Raw genomic sequence first — 19,258 nt, forward strand, 5'->3', positions numbered from 1 at the left:
CTCCCAGTTTCTCTCGGCACTACTAGAATTCAGCAGTAGACTATTTTACTGAGATATGCAAACTTTCATATTTTCAAGAGATGCATTCATTGTTCTTTATTACTGGGTACATGCACTATGAGACGATGACCACGAGAAATTTCTTGCAATATCAAGTTGCATGTTCAGTGGATTTTCCCACCAACAGTATTCACATGTGTGGATGGAATAGGATCATTGGATCACTACACTCAGTCTTACCATTTCTCCACAAAGAGCTCAAACAGTATAACTCAGACTTGCAATCTCATTTCTCAAGAGATTCAGGATATTTCCTCATTAACTGCTAAGCCAACTTGAAAGAAACTGAACGTCTCCAGGCTTTTCCAGAAATTACTTTGTTAGGATAGAGACCAACTATCTGATGTCTTCTGCTTAAGCCATTGTTGATTCTAACAATAGCTCTTTCAGAGTAATAATTATACAAATTTTCCTTTTGCTTTTATTTATTTGGTAACTACTTTGAATCGGGCACTGAACTTAATATGTATTATTTCATTCAACCTTCAAAACAATGCTATGAGAGTTTGTTTCTAAAAAAATTAAATTTGCCCTGTACTGAAGGAACTTAGGCTTAGGGGGTAAATAATTCACCTAGTCACAAAGCTTATAAAGCAAGGCTTTGGAGCCTCAGTATAAGGAACATGTAATCCAAAATTTTAGTTCTGTCTTGTCTGCTTGTGTCAAGTCTGTGAGACTTCAGAATGACTGAATTCTTCCCCACATGGATTGGAAATACATGTGCATATTGGAGGCCTTTGTATTTTTCTGGTGAGACTGGCATGGCAGAAGACAGCCAGGAATGATATATGGTCAATGTAATGTGTGTGTGTTGAGTCACTCAGTCGTGTCCAATTCTTTGTGACCTCCTGGACTGTAGTCTTCCAGACTCCTCGGTCTATTGCATTTTACAGGAAAGCATACTGGAATCGCTTGCCATTTCCTACACCAGGGGAATCATTCTGACCCAGGGATCAAACCCACATCTCTTGAGTCTCCTGCATTGGCAGGCAGATTCTTTACCACTGTGCCACCCGGGAAACTGGCATCTGGTCAGATATGAGAGAATTCCTAATACCAGCTCTTCCTTTTACTAGTCTGTGATTGAGGCAATTTAATCTTCCTAAACTTCAATTTCTTTATCTGCAAAATAGAGATAGAAATATATTCCTTACAGAAATTTTGTGAGAAATGAATTGCATAATACATGTTGAATATCTCACCCAAAGTCTATAAATTGTATAAGTTATGTTTTCACATGCATGTGCTTATTTATTTATATTTATTTTGGCATACTTGGATAATCAGTTTCTGATACACAATAAAATCCCCAGTGGTAATTTTGAGTTTATCTCTTTTCTCTGTAAGTCATAGTCATTGTTTTGATGCTATAAATGAGGCACATGTATGTTTGTGATGGCTTATCTTCTTGTTCATTGCTCATTTTTATAATATGTAGCAAAACTTTTGTGTTCTGATCTCTTTCATCTTAAAAAAAATCGATTTGTGACAGTTATTAATATTTTTATCCCAGTTTCTTTTCATATGTCTTTGATATATCACTTTTTGTCTTTTGTCTTTTTATGTTTAATCTTCCTGTTATTGTCCTGTTTATTGTTTTTAGTTTGACTCATTCTTTGAATTACATTTTTACTCTTAAAAGATATATCCCAATATATTTGTCTTAATGAGTGATTTAACGCTTTCTACTATAAGACAGCTATTTATTTGACACCTTATTTATTTATTTTTCATTTATTTTTATTAGTTGGAGGCTAATTACTTTACAATATTGTAGTGCTTTTTGCCATACATTGCCATGAATCAGCCATGGATTTACATGTGTTCCCCATCCCAATCAGGGAGGTGGGAGGGGTCTTCCCAGTGCACCAGCCCTGAGCACTTGTCTCATGTGTCCAACCTGTGCTGGCGATCTGTTTCACACTTGATAATATGCATGTTTCAATGCTGTTTTCTCAGATCATCCTACCCTCGCCTTCTCCCATAGAGTCCAAAAGTCTGTTTTATACATCTGTGTCACTTTTTCTGTCTTGCATGTAGGGTTATTGTTATCATCTTTCTAAATTCCATATATATGTGTGTTAGTATACTGTATCAGTGTTTATCTTTCTGGCTTACTTCACTCTGTATAATGGGTTCCAGTTTCATCCATCTCATTAGAACAGATTCAACAGCAGACAAATGGATAAGAAAGCTATGGTACATATACACAATGGAATATTACTCTGACATCTTAAATATTTGATTTGCAATCTCTTTTTTTCACCTATGCCTCCTTTCCTTTCTTTTTGATGGATTTTAATTTTCTTTGTTGTATGTAAGGATTAGCGATTTTGCTTTTATTTCTTAAGTAGTAGCTATTAATTGAAGTTCCCTATTCACGTTTATTTACCACCACTACCTTATTAAACACATTATTTTCTCTATCTTCTTTTTTAAGTTCAAGTAGTTTAGTCCTGTCTTATGTCTCTCCCCCACTCATTCCCAATCACCAAAAGCTCTTAGTCTTTAATTATATTTCATATATTATATATATATATTTATTTTTTGATCTTACTTTTATTATAAACATCAACAAACTTCATTAAAATAATTGAATAACCTTAATTCACATACCTCTAGCAGCATTCCCTGTATCTCTTAGTATTTCCTCTTAAAAATATTTTATTCCATGTGACATTCCATGTCCAAATGATTTAAGACATTTTATAATTGAAACTACTTTTATTGCAGTTCTACACATGATAGAAAATTTGTTTCAAAATTGTTTCTCTTTAATTCAAAAGATCTCCATTTCTTCTTACATCTTAAGTTACTGAGAACAATTCTGATACAGGTCTGATTATCTGTTCAAGAGGTAGCCTGCTTTTTTTTTTTTTTTTTAAGCATCTAGAATTTTTTTTCTTTGATATTTTAAAAATGTTGCATAATGTCTAAACTTGTCTGTGCTATGTTTAGTCACTCATTCATGTCTGACTCTTTATGACTCCATGGACTGTAACCCGCCAGGCTCCTCTGTCCATGGGCTTGATTCTACAGTCAGCGATACTGGAGTGGATTGCCATGCCCTCCTCTAGGGGATCTTCCCAACCCAGGAATTGAACCCAGGTCTCCCACATTGCAGGTGGGTTCTTTACCATCTGAGCCACCGGGGAAGCCCAAGAATACTGGAGTAGGTAACCTATCTCTTCTCCAACTTATCTTCCCTACCCAGGAATTGAACTGGGGTCTCTTGAATTGCAGGTAGATTCTTTACCAGCTGAGTTACCAGAGAAGCCCAAACTTGTGTAAACATGTTCAAATATGTCATTTTTCTCCTGTCTGACATTTTAAACTCTATGTTTTTTTTTTAATCTTTAATACTGGCTTTTTATTCTTTAATCTATTTTCTCATGAGCATTTTAAATTTTGTTTCTTTGTGCAGAGCCTAGTGCGTATTCTGAAAGTTTAAATTCTGTCTTCCACATCTGTTAGTTTTGTTTTATATATATATATAATCTTTTATATCTCCATCCTTTGTTGGTATCTTCTGGGCTGGAGTTTCTGTCTAGTCTTTCAATAATTGTTCTTTTTTCCCAAGCTGGATCCCTCTACTACTTATGCTGTGTATTCTTGATATCAATTAATGTGTTCATTCTTCTTTTCAATTAGTATATTTTATACTACAATTTATTTCATTTATGATTTATTTTTCTTGTCTTATAATGCCAATATCATCCCTCATCTCCTCTTAAATATCTATGATACATATTCTAAATTTTTGGTCCTTTGTTCCAATTCTATTTTAAACAATATGTGTTATCTGTTTTCTTTTGAAGTAAGGTACTCAGAATTCTAAAATGTTGCTACTTGAGCTTTTAAATTTCTATTCCTCTAGGCTCACCAGCTGCTGTGAATGTTTACATGTACTGAGGAAACACCCAAAGTCAGGCCCAATTCTGTCAGTCCTAGTAAGATTTTTTTTTGTTGTTTGTTTTATTTTATTTTTTATTTTTTTTTCCATTTATTTTTATTAGTTGGAGGCTAATTACTTTACATCATTGCAGTAGTTTTTGTCATACATTGAAATGGGTAGAGAGTAATTTAATAAATAAAAAATAATCAAAAATAAATGTTTATTATTGCCATTTGCCCATCATCCCATGAGAAAAATCATCTGTCAGTGTTGTAGATCTGTAAACCTTAAATGCGTAAGGAGAAGATGGAGTATCCAGGAGTGAACAGCCAGGGATAGCCGGTCACCCACATCTGCCACCGCTGGCTCTTCATCCCTGCACGGTTTTGCTCTGCCTTTGTCTCGAAGACCATGTGCTGGAACACACAGCCTGGCATAGCTGATTCCTCCAACGAAGGAAATAAGACTGTCTCAGAGCTCATTGGGGGTGGCCTGGGTGCAAGATGAAGAATTTTAGAAGCTTTCCCCCCACCAACCCTTTACTGCCACATCATGCACTTCCTGCCCTACCTACAGCTGCTTTCCTCCCATGCCTCCTTCACATCCTCAATGACGAGTTCATCATAGCCCTCAGTCTCCCTAAAACTTGTCAAGTATTTTTTGCTTGTTTTGATTTTTAATTTTGAAAACTAAATTTATTTTAATTAAATATAAGTAAATAAAATAGGACTTTAAAAATAAATCATTTATTTTAAAACTTATTTATTGGAATATATCTTACCCCTTTTTTTGAATTGTCTCTGCATTTTGGGGGAAGTGGGTAGTCTGCAGACTGGTTAGTTCCCCATCTTGTTGGGAACCAAAGTTCTCTGAAGCATTTCTGGACTCTGTGTTGAAGCACGAGGCCTCTTTCTGGACCCTGATGCTAAGTGTGGCTCTTGGCCTTTATACCCAACTCTGCCTGTTCCTCGTGTTAGCTCTCCATGAAATTGTAAAGTCTTTAAGCAAAACATTGCCAAAGCATAATACATCTTATAGTTTACTTAATAAAGAAGTTGGAGTATATTTGAGATACTTTGTAATAACTACTCCTTTTCAGTGGTGTTTGTTATTTTTCCCTTGAGTGAAAAGGAGGGGAAGTTAGAGAAATAACACTGAGTCAATTTCATATTCTTAGTGTGTTGAGCACGTGAATAACAAACATGCTATGTCGGAGGATGGAGCAGGGAGAGTGAAGATCTCTGTCCCAGCTTTTTTTTTTTTTTTGTTACCATGGACTCAGAAAATAGTAGGGCAAGTAGGAAAGTCCTGGAGAATACTGGCATTAGATCTGATGTCTGTCTTCTGTGGGGATTTGTGGGTAAGAGAATGGTTTGCCTGAGTGTTGGAGTGTTAAATCATAATCAGTTCCTCTGCACACACACAAAGAGAGTTAACAATTGGCAAATGTCTTGCACAGCTGCATTATTGCTTATAAAAAACAGGAATGAAACAAACTTATATCTATGGTAAATGAGATAGTGAAACCCATACACTGCTACCTCCAAAAATGATTTTTACTCATCATCAGTAATGAGAAAAATGTCTAAATGGCTTTAAGGGACATATGAAATTTATGTGGTTTGACACTTAAAATTTTTTTAGAAACATCTCAAATAGCATAAAAATAACCAAACCATGAGGTTAAAATATACTTCAGGCCAACCTATAAATCCATGTCAGGAGAGATTTATTTTAGAGCAACATCTCAAATACAGTACTAGTTTAAGCTATGTAGCCATGCGTTTTTAGAACAAAACAGTAAAAATACTAAGGAAAGATAACAGCCTCTACTCTAGATTAGAACTTTTTCAGGAGTATATCAGGAGTTGCTGTTAGGAATTAGGATATGCTGACTCATACATAGATTTTGCTTGCTTATTTTACTAGACTTTATCTCAATAGTTACTTCTCATTACGTTTCTGCTTATAATTTAGTAATAATAATAATAGTATCCTTTTGTGTTCCAACTTCAAGCTGAGCTTGTTTTAGTAAATGTTTCACCACTTGTTGCTCCACTAAACAGCTCACATTCAGGTAAATGGAGTTTTTAAATGATGGTTTCAAATCAACTGGCATTGACATTGAATGAGTCGTAAGGTAGCCAGTAACAGCAAACTTGCCGAAAATGAATACTCTGCCTTTTTTTATACATTATCAGGAATTAAATTCTCATTGAAAAACATTTAGTTTCATGCTATTGTAAACTCAGATAAAGGGATTCTGTGATCATTTTTCAGCATAAGGAAAGAGAGAAATGTATGAATTTTTATTTTCTCAAAATGGGCCTTGTAGTTCTGCATTCTTTATCTCATGGTTCTGTTCATTTGGAATGCTCTTAAGTTACTGATAAATAGAACTTGACTTTTTAAAATCAGAGATATCATTTAGCCCATTTTTAGCTTTTAAATTGTTTTCTTGCATTTTGGCAACTGTCATAATCAATTCCCTTCCACTCAGTAGAGACGCTGATGTTAAAGAACATTTGACTGAAGCCCTGCTTTCTCCACCATCAGGACTGTGATGGCAGTTACTATAGGAGAAGAACATATAAGCTTGGTGGGAAGTAGGGGATGAGGGAACCTCAGGAGGCTTCTGTTTATAAAAACGCCTCTGGCACAGACTCAGAGACTCTAAATAATTTTAAATCTAGGCCCTCCAAAAATGAAGCAGATATTTTCTTTGAATAAAATCTTAATATAAATAGAATTATAATTAACTCATATATTTATTTAACAAAAATTTATAGAATGCCTACTCCAAAGCCCTGAGATAGCCCTGCAGGGCATAGCATGTTGTAAAGGTAGTTTCTCTCTTCAAGGAATTTCTGGAACTAGCAGAATATTTGTAGTAAATTATAAACATGATAAAGTCACTGGAATATTGCATGAACTCCTCTGTTCAGTTTATTGAGGCTAATATAATACAAAGTTAAAATTCAAATAATACTCAAATGAAATAAATTATTCAAATACTTGTAGCACTCACTAATAGATTGGTCACACCATTTCCTTGCTAGTGTTCTTATTGGCAAGCCTAATCATCAATCACTCCACATATTTCTCGAGTCCATTATTAAGTCTTTACACATGCTGGTGCTTTAAAAGTCACTTTCATTCAGTCATCCTTATTTGATTCCTCTAACAGGCTTGATAGGAGGCAGGAGGTATAGAGCTAATGGTTAGGGATACTGGCTTTTAAGCAGATTACCTGGTTCAAATCCCAGTTTCTACATTTTACTACCCAGTTTAACTTGAGTGACTTAGTTACTTACCCTCTCTGAGCCTCAATTTTCTCATCCACAAAAGGTAGATGATAAAAATATTCAACATAAAAGTTTTCTGCACATATTTATAAAAATAAATGGAAAAAAAGAAAGAAATGCTATTCATGCAATAGGATGATTTATATACAAAATCCAGAATATATGCAGATAGCTTTTTGGAATTAATATTAGTTTTCAAAATGTTGGGATGCATGGTCAATACACATAAAAAATATTTCTATCCTCCATCTATGCAGTGTTAGAAAATAAAAATGGTACCAGTTATAAAAGCATCAATTATAAATTACCCAGGACTGTCTTGCCCCCAAAATAAGCAAGATTTTTGAAGAGAAAGTTGTATTAATTTACTGAAAGACATTAAATAAATCTAAATAAATGATGAGAAGTGCCATGTTTATGGATTAGAAAGCTCTAAAAGTTTGTAAATATATTGTAAAGATATAAGTTGTACTGTAAAGATATAAGTTGTTCCCGATTTGATTAATAAAGACAGTAAAATTTTAAAAAATGAGTTAATACATAAGAGAATGGTTGCAGTGATCTGGGGCATCTTGTTCCAGCTATGTAATGCAATATGTGTTCTTTAGATTTCACTGCCTGTTCAGGCTACATTGGAGTTAACATCATTCCTTACTCTTGAAGAAATGATCTATATTTTTCCTCATTTTCCTTTAGCCCACCATATTAATATTTTAACCACATGATGTTTCTTATCCAGATGTCAATGTTTCTTGACATAAAATTCAGTTATGATCCAACACCTCGTATTCTAATTAGAGATGTCCCATTAACTTTCACTCATATGCTATCTATGTAATTAGTAGAGTCTGCCTGGAACTAAGCATTGATTGAAAATCTAAGGCTCCAGGAAATAAATGGTTTTCAAATACATTGCTGATTGCTCCTTCAGTCACCTGAGGACAGAGAAGAGCATGGTATGGAGTTCTGATGGTCCATCTCTGATATAATGAACCAATTGAGAGGGCAGTAACAGGCAGGAAGGCTAGGGGTCACCAAATGGAGGAAATAGGCTGCAAATGTCAGACAGTTTTTATCTCTCTCTTAAGAGGCAGGAGGAAACAAACCAAAAGGGTCAGATTTTTTTTCCCCTTTCTCTATACAAACTATATAAAAGGAGGTTTTTAAAAAATTCTGTGTTGCCAGCATGACAACTGGTCCCACCTGAACTTTTCTTAAAACTTGAGCTAACCAATGTGTTTTCCTTATGGAAATGTTTTTCTTAAGCTGTGTTAATAAACTATGCATTTACCCTAGACTCTGTCTTCAAGTCAGTTCAGCCTAAGACTCAGAACCACTTGACAAACCAGTATGTTTTACTAATTCAAATATTCTCTTAAGCTATGTTAATGAGACTATGTCGCTGTTTGGAAACCTGCCTTTCTTAAAGAATCATGTCAATTATTTTATGGTCTGGGACAACTCACCTTGTGTCAGTGTTATCTCAAAATGTATGTTGTGGATGAGGGGCCTGGTGCCACTCTCTGAGTTTTGAGACATTCCTTTCATTAGCAGCCTGCTAGTAGCTATATAACATCCTGCCAAAGACTAGCAGGGGGACACTCTTTCTGCCTCCTTCTGATGCCTATGTCAGAAGCTCTCTCTATCTCTTCTATACTTTAATAAAATTTTATTACACAAAAGTTCTAAGTGATCAAGCCTTGTCACCAGCCCCAGATTGAATTCCTCTCCTCTGGAGGCCAAGAATCCCAGTGTCTTTGATGGCTCAGCAACAACCCTTCACTACTTCTTTTTATTACATATAGAGGAAGTTATTAGGGTTTAAAAGCTTTCATAATTATTTTTCTAAAGTTGATTATCAAGTCTTTTGCTATATTCAAAGAGGCGAGGCAGGAAATGGTTATGTGCAGGGATCATGGTGTTTGGGGTGCAGTGATTAATTAGTCTTCACACTAGTTCAGTTTAAAAAGATCTTAGAAAATAAATAGACAGCTGAAATATTAATAACACTAAAGAATATATGTTTGTTTTCTCAATCAGGATTTTTTAGAAAACCATAAGCAAACTTTAAGTTTTAATCTAAAAAAAAGTATAAATATAGAACTATCTTGTCAGTTGATCAAGATCTACAATGTTAGCATCACCCAAAAAGGGCAGAAATCATTAATAAATAACCCATTAAGTTGACAACAAAAAAGTCATCTTAGTTTCATGGTCTTAAATTATGATCAAATGGTAAAGTTGCATCATTTAAAAGCTAGTAGATTTAAGAACTGAGGTAATTGAGACATGCTATCTGAAATCATCATTGTGTGAAATGCTGGATATAATTCTTCCTCAGTAAGAACTCTGAGTTCCCATTTTGGGATTCTATCATGCTTTCCTTGTTAATACTTAGTTTTTTTCAATCTGATACTTTACAGATTTCATTATTATTTTTTCTTCCATCAGTTCAGGTGCTCAGTCATGTCTGATCTTTGCGACCCCATCATGCCAAGCTTCCCTGTCTATCACCAGCTCCCAGAGCTTGCTCAAACTCAAGTCCATCAAGTTGGTGATTCCACCCAACCATCTCATTCTCTGTCATCCTCTTCTCCTCATGCCTTCAATATATTTATTAATACATTACACTCATATGGATTTCTCTTTGAAGTTGTGTGTGTTCTTGTGTATATCTTTTCATTTGTGTTTTTAATGTTCCTAATTATCATCTACCTCCAGATATGTTTCTTATGATTATCAATCATTCTTATGATACTTTGTCTTTTTCATTTTTTCATCATATGTCAATCTCTATTTCTGATAATAACGAGAAAGTAATTGGTTTATATTGTAAACCCTGTCAAAGTTTTTCTTCATATCATCATCATGGATTACTTTGTAAAGTGATTTAAAATATAGTATCTGTTTATGGTTTTTTTCAGGCTTCATTTGTTATCATGGATCTTATTTAATTTAAGAAATAGGCATTGCATTTTAGGTATAAATCTTGAATCATTGCTTTTCAGTTCAAATAAATTCCCTGATAGAGAGTATAAAACCAAAGGGATTATCTTAAAAGACAGTAATCTCCTTAAATAGCAGTTCATTTGTTCAAACCCCTATTAAATTAAAAATTATGTGACTATCTTTTAGTAGATTTCTTTTTTGCTGATTAATTCTAGACATTACATATTCTTGGTATATAATAATATTTGGCTTAATTTCCAAAATATACTGATAGGTCATATAATTCAACAATAACAAAAAACCAATCCAATCAAAAGTGAGCAGGATTTAATAGGCATTTATTTCCCCATCAGGATATACAGATGGCCAAAAGGCACATGTAAAAATTCTCAACATCACTAATTATTAGAGAAATGCAAATTAAAACTACAATGTGGTACAACCTTACATTGGTCGTAATGGTCATGATTAAACAATCTACAAATACCAAATGCTGGAAAGGGTATGGAGAAAAGGGAGCCCTCCTACCCTGTTGGTGGAAATGTAGTTGGTACAGCCAATATAGAAAACAGTATGCAGGTTCCTCAGAAAACTAAAAATAAAATTACCATTTAGCCTAGCAATTCCATTCCTAGGACTGTTCATAGAAGCACAATTCACAGTTTCCAAGACATGGGAACAAATGTCCATTGACAAATGAATGGTACCTATATACAATGATCTACAACTTGGCCCTACAAAAGGAGAAAATAATTTCATTTGCAACAATATGGATGCAAGTCAGATTATCATACTAAGTGATGTTGCAGCCTGGTGGAGCAGAGACAGGAATCTGCTGCATGACTCAAGGGTGTGGCAAACTGCACCCTTGTGATTGTCCTAGTAAACATGCAAAACAGACATTCTTGGGGTGGGAAGTGCTCTCTGCTCAGCTTCACTGCCTGCCCCTGTGTCCATCTCCATGGAAACAAGACAAGATGCTCCTGATCAACAGCAGAGCCTTAACTTCACTCCCTGCTTATGGTGCACTGATCAAACTCCCCAGTATAACTATTTCCTAATGATCTCATGTGACTTTTGCCAGTAAAAGTGTGGGCTAAAAATGAGCCATTTTGTCTTCCTGCCATGGAGAGCAGGAGGGCCCCCTGACTCCCCGCTTGCCAAATTATATGTATCTGTCTTTTCATTTTGCACTTACCCCCATTTCAAGTCTTTCTCACCTGCTGTGCTGGATGCAGCAAATGAAGTAAGTTAGAAAAAGAAACACATACCATATGATGTCACTTATATGTGAAATCTAAACTATGGCACAAATGAACCTATCTACAAAATAGAAAGAGACTTATAGAGAACACCCTTGTGGTTACCAAGGCTTGGGGAGGGAGAGGGATGGGCTGGGAGTTTGGGTTGGTAGATGCAGACTATTACAATTAAAATAGGTAAAGAGCAAGGCCCTAAGGTATACCACAGGGAATTATATTCAGTATTCTGTGATAAATCATATAGAAAAGAGCACAAAATTGTTAATGTATAAAAAACTAAAAATAAATTTGTTTGTTGGTAAAAAACATAGATGTTTGCCAGTTCACTCATTATTTCGATCTTTCATTGAGAAAAGAATAATGCAATCTTATGGAAATACTTATATAAATAAGTATATGCTTACACTTATTTTTTTCTTCCATTCAACTAGTTGAGAGATCACTTGGAGATAAATACATTAATAGATAATTGGAATTCAATATTACAGTTTAAAATATCAAGGAGAAGATATGATGCTCATTAAGGCTTCCAAGTAGAAATTATACCTAAAATGAATTTTGGAGAATAACAGGAATTGGCCAGTCAAATATATGGAGGGAAAGGAGAACATATCAGACTGACATACAAGAAAAGGCACTCTATCTAAAAGAAAAAGAGAGAAATGAGAGAGAGAAATTACAAGCAGACAAGCAGATTGGAGGGTTGGGTTTTTGTGCTCAAGTGTGTATATGTGTTTACTGTAGGAGGTGGCATAAGGAGGGGGATATGTATCTGGGTTAAGGTTTCTAGAACAGGAAAAATATAACATTTCATTCCAAAGCTAAACTCTTCAACTGTGTATTATTTAATAATAATTAACCTTCATTATGTATTTCACTCTGCCAAAAATTCCACATCCAGGATCCTATTACTAGAGAGAACCCTATGAGGTAATTCCCATTTCACTCAGAGGAAACTGAAACTTATCAATATTAATTGACCAGAGTCACAGAATTTGTAAGAAGGAGAAGGAACCAATCTATCTAATTTAGAGTCCTCTCTCCTCATGCCTACATCTACATGTGACACTATATAAATGTCTATATTTGCATTCTTACAGTTTATACTATAAAACCTCATACACAAAATATTATGTTCTTTTCATAATATGATATTTGAGAAAACTGAAATTTCCATTTGAGTCACATTGATGACTAGATTACTTTAGTCATCAGCACCACTCAGAATTGTGGTGCTGAGTATATTGGTGGAGACTAGCTAAAGCAGCTAATTAATGGAAACATTCCATTCTAGATATCATAATTGTTGATGGAACCCAGACACCTATTTTCTACTGAGTTATTAGCCATAACTTCTGTTCATACAGCACATTGATAAGATGAAGGATTGGAAAGAAATTCACCACCTGCTGATTACAAGTCCTTGAAAGACAATTATTCTCAAGAATGGTTCAAGGGATTTCCCTGGTGGTCAGTGGAATCAAGATTGCTGGGACAAATATCAGCAGCTTCAGATATGCAGATGATATCACTTCACTAAGATCATGGCATCCAGTCCATCACTTCATGGCAAATAGATGGGGAAAGAGTGGAAACAGTGACAAATTTTATCCCAAAACACTGCAGTGACTACAGCCATGAAGTTAAAAGATATTTGCTGCTTGGAAGAGAAGCTATGCCAGACCTGGACAGTGAATTAAAAAGCAGAGACATCACTTTGCCAACAAAGGTCTGTATAGTCAGATCTATGGTTTTTCCAGTTGTCATATATGGGTGTGAGAGTTGGACCATAAAGAAAGCTGAGGGGGAAGAATAGTTGCTTTTGGATTGTGGTGCTGTAGAAGACTCTTGAGATTCCCTTGGAGAGCAAGAATATTGACTTGACAGCAAATCAATCCTAAAGGAAATCACCTCTGACTATTCACTGAAGGACTGATGATGAAACTGAAGCTCCAATACTTTGGCCACCTGATGAGAAGAGCCAACTCATTAGAAAAGACCCTGATGCTGGGAAAGATTGAGGGCAGGAGGAGAAGGGTCAATAGATGATGAGATGGTTGGATGGCATCACTGTATTCAATGGACATAAGTTTGAGCAAACTCCGGGAGATGGTGAAGGACCAGGGAATCCTGGAATGCTGCAGTTCATGGAGTTGCAATGGTCGGACATAACTTAGAGACTGAACAAGAACAAGTGGCTGAGAATCCACCTTCCAGAATGAAGAAGCACACTCAAAGCTGGTGCTTTAGAACAACCCAGAGAGATGGGGGGAAGAGGGAAATGGGAGGGGGGTTCAGAATTGTGAGACACATGTACACCCAATGGCAGATTAATGTTGATATATGGCAAAAATCACCACAATATTGTAAAGCAATTAGCCTCCAAATTAAAATAAATAACAAGAAGAAGAAAAAAAAAAGAATAATAATAACCCACCTTCCAGTGCAGGGCTGAGGGTTTGATCCTGGGTCAGGGATCTAATATCCCACATTTCTTGCACCTTGCAATGAAAAACAGAAAACAGAAGCAATATTGTAACAAATTCAACAAAGACACAAAAAAAGGTTCAATTTTTTTTTTTTTTAAAGGATGGTTCAGTAATCTGGTCTATATCAATCTACTGTGGCTGCAAATTGTTTTTCTAAATCTAATAATAAATTAACTCCCTCTCTATTTGCAAACAATTTAGAGTTCACACCCATGTAGATTTCTACCTGAGACTGTGTACAAGCCCTTATTTCCTTGTCTTCTGAAGTAAAATGCTGACTCAAGAACTAATGATTGGGAAACATGAAGATATAGAAACAGAGAACAGCTGTTGGGCTAACGAATGGTAAAAATTTAGACTATAGTTCTGCCATATAGCAGAATCACCAAACTCAAGGTTCCATGAAAGATATAAGTAGAGGCCTGATACATATTCTTAAGTTGTTTTTACAGGAAGCAGACCTCTCTTCAGACAAAACTGCTGACCACAAGAATGTAGATACTGGACAGATTGAAATCAGAAGGTCGATGAAACTTGAAACTTCACCTTGATGCCAACCAATCCTAGAATTGTCCATAAGTTGATCACGCCCTGCTCTTTGAACGCTATAAAACTCCTCACTACCCACTCCAGGAGTAGTCACACAGTCTGAAGAGCATTAGTCCTCTGTGGCCCCCTTTGCCTACTATTCTTTTCTACTTCATTAAAAAACCTGTCTCCATGTTTCTTTTCAGCACCAGTAAACAGAGGCAGAGTTTTGGCAGCAGAACTGCTTGTCATGGAAAGGGTTGCTCATGTGTGTGTGTGTGTGTGTGTGTGTGTGTGTGTGTATGTTTAACCCAGCCAATATCAATCTATATAATTGCAAGTGTACCGTTTACAAACTCCATACATAAAATCTTAGATATTTAACACCACCTGAACTCCACGAGTCAGAGATATGATACATGAGCACATTTATCCTTTCCTTGTTTCTTTAAATCTTTCCCATTTTATCTAAAGTCACTTCTTTGGCAAATCTTTACTGTTGGTTCAGAGAAGACGGCATCAGAGTGTGTTTTGCCTAGAGCTCTGCTTATTCAAGATTACAAACATTCATAAGGCAGTAAACTTGAAATTCAAATAACAGGAGAAGCAGAAGATTATGTATAAATTATACATATGAACTACTTAGATTCTATCTCTGGAATATTAACCTAAATAAATATGCAGTAATGAGTGGTGCTAGAAATGTACCTGTCATAAAATGGGGGAGAAACGTTTTTACATCTGTCATGGATAGAGACATTTTATCAAGTTTCTCAATACCAATCTGGAGGAACACCAGGAAGTGATTTTGGCAGGGATGAAAAGCTGTATCACCAGTGGCAGCCAGTGACAGGAAGAAGTTCCAGCAAGACAGAAAAGCGGAGCACATCTTGAGGGACTTTTCTGAAGTGTCAGTGGTAGTTTAGCAGTAATGATGGAAAACTCTTCTATGCCTGGAGGATAACCGAATTAAAGAGTCATAGATGTTGGATATGTAAGAACTCCATTAAGGTCATCTCATTCATTCCCTGCCAGCTGAGGATTGTTCCCTATAGCCTTGTCTATAGGACAATGGAATAATGTTTTGGGTGTGTGGGGGGGGAATAGAGACTAAAATGATTTCCCCCAGCCTACACTACATAGTCATTGCATATCAGAAGCTCTCAAATCACTCATCCTGTACTCTATCCTAGTTAACAAATTAAAATGATGAATAGACTTGAAGCCTCCATGTCTAAATAACAAAAGAGGAATCCTCTGTATCAAAGTCATAGTAAAAGGCATTGATTTAATAAAAAGGGCTTAGTATAAATGGAATGAATAACTCAGAAGTTACACAGGAAGAAACCCATCCCCTAGGTAGACACGGGGCTTCAGACACTTACAAGAACTTATCTGTGGTGTTATTTAAACCACCGTTTGCAAATCTCTGAAGCTGAGACCTTTAGCACAGGGTTTAGATGGAGGAAATGAGTTACTCTCTTGCTTGAGAATTGTATGCCTGTAATGAAAAGAATTCTTAAAGGTGTTCGGGGCATTACGAGTTGAATAACTGAATGTCTCATAAAGGCTAATTGCTATGTCCTGATTGAATGCAGAGTGTCCTGAGAAGTGTCGGAAGTGAGACGCAAAGAGCAAAGTACAATGAGATGAGCCACTGTGACCTTCAGGACTCCAAGATCTGACTCGAGTGTCAGTTTGCTTTTTCAAAGATTTGTTTTTATACTAAGTCTCATTTCTCTAACCTTTCTTTCATGGCTTTTAATCTTACAAACTACAGCATTTGGCAAGCTACATTTTATCCTTAAAATTTAAAAGACACATGTTAAGAGGAGGGAACAGTGGGAAGTCTTTCCTTACTGAAGTTCTCAATTCTCCCTTCACTATGAATATGTTTTGTACTTCAAGCTGTATGCGAATGTGAGGCAGAGAGCACACACGGCCAGGTGATACCAAAACGCCCATCCTCAGTGAGCTGGCTGGTTCCTAAGTTGTCAGAAAAAGAAAAGGGCAAAAAAGGCCACCATCAGAATATTTCTGTTCTGAAGGATCAGTTCACAGTCGAGAGTATCGTATTGGGGTCAGATCAGTGTAGACCCCTATGGAGTATGGGCTGCTTGAACTCAAATGTTTAATGTATATCTGTGAAAATGATAGAGGCATTTCCACACACTTCTTGGGGTCGCCAAGAATCAGACAGAATTCTGCAGCTGAGCACCCATGCACCCATGGTGCTTCTGCTGTTGTGATTTTCCGCAACCAGAACTTGCATTCCAACCTGTCGCTGATTCACTGTGACAAGTTACTTCTCAGTTTTACTTTCCCCTACAAAAATGGGGATAAAGACAACAATTCTTCTGTATTTCTCACATTTATGGAATGTATAAACCAATAAATGCTCTGTTTAAAATTATTATATTTGAAATTATTGCGAGTTGTATGTTCCAGCATATTTCCAATGTATTTTGCTAGCCAAAAGGCTACCTGGTTTCCTTCCTGGTTGCCAACCTGTGAATGTGCCCATGAATCAAATACACACTGCTTGCTTTGTTCGTATGTTGTGCTCACAGCTGTGCTTAAGTACAGTACATTGAACTCAGTTTACAAAGTCCCTTAGTTCCATATTTTCAATAAATGGGTTATGTGTGAGGCTGTCAGGGTTAATACCATGACAGGCGGCCTGGACCTAAGTTTTTGCTTCCCCCGAAATGATAAGATTCCCTACCCCCATCAGGTAACCTGAAGCCAGCCAATATGCGCCCAGTAAGAAACAAAGGAAGAGCTGAAAAGTCCGCGAAAGTTTGTACCAATAAAATTGCTTTGCAAACATGTAACCAATCCGCTTAAGCCAGCTACTAACCTCTTATGCATACCTTATAAATTTGGATAACAGCGTCTGTTCAGGGCTTTCTGACCTTGCGCCACTGTGTTGGTTGCAGCAGAAAGCCCTGACTCGAGCCAGTAATAAAACTTCCCTTTTTGTAAATTGCATTGTCTTGGAAGTTCTCTCTTCCCACTCAGGGATTTGGACATCGGGCAGAACATTATGTATTTCTCTTTTGTAGAAATGTTTATCATTTTTATATTCCCAATTTTAGTTTTTATCGAATTATTCTAAATCTGAAAAATGAAGTGGAACTTCTCTTTAATGTTTATGATGCCTATGTTGGGAATGAGACTCCTCCTTTAAGAGACACTCATTTTGCTCCTTAATTTTAATAGGGCTTTTTGACCATTTCTAAATGTCATAATTCTATTTATCCTTTAAGATAAAAGATAATTTAATTTTGAAGTTTTATTAGTTGACTTTAGATAAGGATTTAGAATCTGTTACTGGGTCGTAGCTTGTACTGCTTGCTTCACAACAGGCCAATACATTGAGGAATGAGATTTTGAGGTAAGGAATAGTGATTTTATTTAGAAAGCCAGCAGATGGAAAAGATGGAGAACTAACATCACACACACACACACACACACAATCTTACCCAAGGTAGAATTCAGGGTTGTTTTTTTGTTTGTTTGTTTGTTTTTTAATACTAAAGGGCTTCCTTCATAGCTCAGTTGGTAAAGAATCCACCTGAAATGCAGGAGACCCCAGTTCGGTTCATGGGTCGGGAAGATCCACTGGAGAAGGGATAGGCTACCACTCCAGTATTCTTGAGCTTCTCTTGTGGCTCAGCTGATAAAGAATCCTCTTGCAATGCGGAAGACCTGGGTTGGGAAGATCCCCTGGAGAAGGGAAGGGCTACTCACTCCAGTATTCTGGCTTGGAGAATTCCACGGACTGTTTAGTCCATGGGGTCGCAAAGAGTGGGACACCACTGAGCAACTTTCACTTTCATTTTATACTAAAAAGGAAGGGGCATGCCTGGTTGTTGAAAACCTCTTGGTGCCTGGGTCCTAAGTTCTTGCAGCTATCTAGGTAGGTCCATCCAATGACAGTGATCCTATAAACCTCCAACAAAGCAAATCCTATTCTTTGTTCTTTCACTTACAATCTATATGAATGAAAAGTATTATAACTTTAGAAGTCAAACCTGGGAGGCAGAACCTTGAGAATGGGCTTGCCTGTATATTTCAGACTACAGGCAGCATTCTTTTACAAAGGTTCAGAGCCAGCATGACTAAGCACAGTAAGACAGCACAAAGGTTAGAGCTAAAGAAATAACTCAGGCATGGAGTCGGGTTTGTTCTTCTCTGTTACCATTCTGCAGTCAGGAGATTTGAGTTGCATTCATATTTGGGTCTCCTATTAGCAGAACAAATTTGGACAGAATGTTTAGATTCTCAATACTGGCTTTTCTCTTTAGGGAAATTAGGGTGACAGTAATACCTCTCTGAGGCTTCCCTGGTGACTTAGACAGTAAAGTGCCTGCAATGCGAGAGACCTGAGTTCGATCCCCAGGTGGGAAAGATCCCCTGGGGAAGGAAATGGCAACCTACTCCAGTACTCTTGCTTGGAAAATCCCATGGACGGAGGAGCCTACCTCTCTTATGACACTACAAGAAACGATACTTTTTTTTTTTTTTTCATTTATTTTTATTAGTTGGAGGCTAATTACTTTACAATATTGTAGTGGTTTTTGCCATACATTGACATGAATCAGCCATGGATTTACACGTGTTCCCCATCCCGATCCCCCATCCCATCTCCCTCCCCATCTCATCCGTCTGGGAATTCCCAGTGCACATTTTAAAGTTTTGTGCACAGAAATTGCTACCTAATAAGTGCCAAATAATATAATAATTTCAATTTATTTTCCTCTGTAC

At 36.5% G+C, this 19,258-nt stretch overlaps 1 long non-coding RNA gene across 1 annotated transcript in view; it reads left to right on the forward strand.

Annotated features, from left to right (window-relative positions):
* LOC110136300 (uncharacterized) overlaps positions 1–14,624 on the forward strand; it is a 158,945-nt gene extending 144,321 nt beyond the window's left edge. Inside the window, exon 4 of the long non-coding RNA XR_002313600.2 lies at positions 14,413–14,624. This is a non-coding gene — a long non-coding RNA (uncharacterized lncRNA). The remainder of the gene's footprint in view (positions 1–14,412) is intronic.
* The last annotated feature ends 4,634 nt before the right edge of the window (positions 14,625–19,258 follow it).

Source organism: Odocoileus virginianus, chromosome 10 (assembly GCF_023699985.2).
Source record: "Odocoileus virginianus isolate 20LAN1187 ecotype Illinois chromosome 10, Ovbor_1.2, whole genome shotgun sequence".
NCBI classification, from domain to species: Eukaryota; Metazoa; Chordata; class Mammalia; order Artiodactyla; family Cervidae; genus Odocoileus; species Odocoileus virginianus.